Source organism: Herpailurus yagouaroundi, unplaced genomic scaffold (genome assembly GCF_014898765.1).
Source record: "Herpailurus yagouaroundi ecotype Mexico unplaced genomic scaffold, PumYag 189, whole genome shotgun sequence".
Lineage (NCBI taxonomy): Eukaryota > Metazoa > Chordata > Mammalia > Carnivora > Felidae > Herpailurus > Herpailurus yagouaroundi.
The window spans coordinates 15,318,026-15,322,224 of record NW_024412420.1 but is presented as its reverse complement, the minus strand read 5'-3'; the positions used below and the strand labels follow the sequence as shown (position 1 = coordinate 15,322,224).

At 36.8% G+C, this 4,199-nt stretch overlaps 1 long non-coding RNA gene across 1 annotated transcript in view; it reads left to right on the top strand.

Moving 5' to 3' along the window:
* LOC121044973 (uncharacterized) overlaps positions 1–4,199 on the top strand; it is a 29,020-nt gene that overhangs the window by 13,098 nt on the left and 11,723 nt on the right. The window contains exon 2 of the long non-coding RNA XR_005797564.1: positions 3–8. This is a non-coding gene — a long non-coding RNA (uncharacterized LOC121044973). The remainder of the gene's footprint in view (positions 1–2; positions 9–4,199) is intronic.

Sequence of the window (4,199 nt, the reverse complement as noted above, 5' to 3'; positions counted from 1 at the left end):
AGGTTAGAGTGGGAGAGAGCCAAAGCATAAGAGACTGTTGAGAACTGAGAGCAAACTGAGGGTTGATGGGGGGTGGGAGGGAGGAGAGGGTGGGTGATGGGTATTGAGGAGGGCACCTTTTGGGATGAGCACTGGGTGTTGTATGGAAACCAATTTGACAATAAATTTCATATATAAATAAAAAAAAACTGAGAACAAACTGAGGGCTGATGGGAGGTGGGAGGGAGGGGAGAAGGGTGATGGATATTAAAGAGGGCATCTTTTGGGATGGCACTGGGTGTTGTATGGAAACCAATGTGACAATAAATGTCATATATTAAAAAAAAAAAAATGTCTGGTAGAATTCTCCTGGGAAGCCACTGGCTGAGGACTCTTATTTGTTGGGAGAGTTTTGATAACTAATTCAATTTATTTTCTGGTTTTGGCCCTGTTAAAATTTTCTATTTCTTCCTGTTTGTGTTCTGGTAGGTGTTAGTTTCTAGGAATTTGTCCATTTCTTTCAGACTGTCCAGTTTGTTGACGTATAGTTTTCCATAATATTTTTTTATTATTGTTTGTACATCTGTGGTGTTGTTTGTGATCTTTCCTCTTTCATTTGTGATTTTATCTATCTGGGTCCTCTCTCTTTTCTTTTTGAGAAGTCTCAGTAGGAGTTTATCAATTTTGTTTATTATTTCAAAAAAACAGCTTTTAGTTTCATTGGAAAACTGGACAGCAAAATGCAGAAGAATGAACCTGGACCACTTTGTTACACCATACACAAAAATAAATTCAAAGTGGATGAAAGGCCTAAATGTGAGACAGAAACCATCAAAATCCTACAGGAGAAAACAGGCAACAATTTCTTTGACCTCAGCCGCAGCAACTTCTTACTTGACATGTCTCCAGAGGCAAGGGAAATAAAAGCAAAAAGGAGCTATTGGGACCTCATCAAGATAAAAAGCTTCTGCCCAGTGAAGAAAACAATCAACAAAACTAAAAGGCAACCAACAGAATGGGAAAAGATATTTGCAAATGACATACCAGATAAAGGGTTAATAGCCAAAATCTATAAAGATCTTTTCAAACTGAACACCCCAGAAACAAATAATCCAGTGAAGAAATGGGCAGAAGGCATGAATAGACACTTTTCCTAGGAAGACATCCAGATGGCTAACAGACACATGAAAAGATGCTCAACATCACTCATCATCAGAGAAATACAAATCAAAACCATAATACCACCTCAAGCATGACAGAATGGTTGAAATGAACAACTCAGGAAACAACAGATGTTGGCAAGGGTGCAGAGAAAGGGGAACCCTTTTTGCACTGTTTGTGGGAATGCAAAGTGGTGCAGCCTCTCTGGAAAATTGTATAGAGTTTCCTCAAAAAATTAAAAATAGAACTATCCTATGACCCAGTGATTGCACTACTAGGTAATTATCCAAAGGATTAAAAAATGCTGATTTGAAGGGGCACATGCACCCCAGTGTTTATAGCAGCGATATCAACAATAGCCAAATTATGGAGGCACCTGTGTGGCTCAGTTGGTTAAGCATCTGACTCGATTTCAGCTCAGGTCATGATCTCATGGTTCATGAGTTCAAGCCCTGCGTTGGGCTTCACACACTGATAGTTCAGAGCCTGCTTAGGAGTCTCTCAATCTCTCTCTCTCTCTCTCCCTCTCTCTCTCTCATATAAACTTAAAATAAATAGCCAAATTATGAAAAGAGCCCAAATGTCCATCAATTGATGAATGGATTAGATAGATAGATAGATAGATAGATAGATAGATATAGACATAGATATAGATATAGATACATACATAGATATATACATATCTATACATATATACACATATCTATATACATATCTATACATATATGTATATATTGTATACATATATACAATGGAATACTACTCAGCAATCAACAAATGAAATCTTGCCATTTGCAACAATGTGGATGGAACTTCACTTATGCTAAGTGAAATAAGTCAGTCAGAGAAAGACAAATATATGATTTCATTCATATGTGGAATTTAAGAAACACAACAGATGAACATAGGGGAGAGAAAGGAAAAATAAGATAAAAACAGAGAGGGAAACAAACCATAAGAGACTCTTAAACACAGAGAACAAACTGAGGGTTGCTGGAGGGGAGGTGGGTGGGGGGATGGGCTGAATGGGTGATGGGTCTCAAGGAGAGGACTTGTTGGGATGAACACTGGGTGTTATATTGTAAGTTACAAATCACTGGTTCTACTCCTGAAACCAACAGTACACTGTATGTTAACTGACTTGAATTTAAATAAATAAAACTTTAAAATAATAAAAAATAATGAATATATATCATAAGACTCATACAATAGAATTAATAGAACATTTTAATATTTGTAATATTTTTGATAGTTCCCAGCTGCAACAATATATATCACAATATATATCAATGGTATAAATATACATATATATGTACCACAATATATATCAATGGTAGATAAGCAAATACATTATATCATATTTATTCATTGGAAAATTATAAAGAAACAGAATTGAAGGAATTTCCTACATAAATCTCACATTCATAATATAAAGTAAAAGTAGCCAATTCTACATTTCCTTTATAAAAAAAAATCTAAAAACATTTGAAGTGACTATTAACATATACAATGTGTGAGTCAATAGAACGATAACCTACCTTTGGGTATGATGAAGGATATAATTTGAAGGGGATGAAGTAAAATTCTATTTGCTAACCTGGTATTAGTGACATGGATGTTCATTTGGTGATATTCTATCATATTTAAAACGATTAACTTTAATGCATTATAATTTAAAAATTGAAGAACTTAAAATTTTTTTTAATGTTTATTTATTTTGAGAGAGAGAGAAAGAGTATGAGCAGGGGATGGGCAGAGAAAGAGAGAGAGGGAGAGAGAGAATCCAAAGCAGGCTCCATGCTCAGAGCAGAGCCTGACGTGGGGCTCAACTCATGACCACAAGATCATGACAGAGAGATCACAACAGAGAGATTACGACCCAAGCTGATATCAAGAGTCAGTTGTTTACCTAACTGAGCCATCCAGGCATCTCAATTGAAGTACTTTTTAAAATTAATGTTAATGTCCATGACCCATTTATGAGGGCACTTGTTGGGATGAGCACTGGATGTAATATGTAAGTGACAAATCACTAAATTCTACTCCTAAAACCAGTATTACACTATATAACTAACTTGGGCTTAAATAAATAAGAAATAAATAAGATGAATATTAAGCTCTAAAAACATTTGCACATTTTAGAACTCACAAATACCTTAGGTGTCATCGTACCTAGACTACTCCTTCAATTAAAAGAAAGTAGGAGAAAAAAATATATAATGAGTTATATGAGGTCAATGACTATGTAAAAAATGAATTAGGATTAAGTCATGAACTTATCCTGCTTTCCCCGAACCACCCCAGTTATATCAATGAAATTCCACGTGCTGGGAAAGCCCTCAGTTCTGGGTATATCAGGACCATTTATCACTCAGGATGTTAACTGACTGATGCTTGCTTAGTCCCAGTGTACTGCTGCTGCTTCTACCCACCTGCTTTGGTTTTGCCTTCCCATATGGAAGATATTATGCCAGACATCCTGTACCCAAAGATCCTTGGATTGGGATATGTAGGTAGCAGAGGGTACTACAACAGACAGATGCTTATGGGAGTCTTTAATCGGGCTCTGTGGGGGAAACAGACTTGGGCTTAGGCATGATTCAGTTCATCTGTGTAAACATGTCAGCATCATGCCCCTCAATCCAGAGATATTCCCATTCTATGTACAACATAAGGACCAAACCTGGGGAAGGAAAACTGTGCTGATCCTACCCAGCTCAGTGGGAACTTGATCACATGCTGTGATGATCACTGAAGCAAGACCAATGTTGATGATGTGAATAACTTTCTTTCATCTGAAAATGTTTCTATGAGTTATTCTCAAATAGAAAACATATTAAACACTTATTTTGTAAAAATTCATATTTAGGAAACAACTTCCTTTTTTACAATTCCTCTAGTGACTATGGAAAACAATGTAAACACCAACAAGGAAAGTCCTGCCCATTGGTCTAAACTTTGGGGGTCCAGCGCATAAAAGCCCCAGATCCAGAGGAGGCACCAAAATCTGAAAACCTCACCTCCGGACAGGACCTGCCCACCCTCCACCCCTGACACCA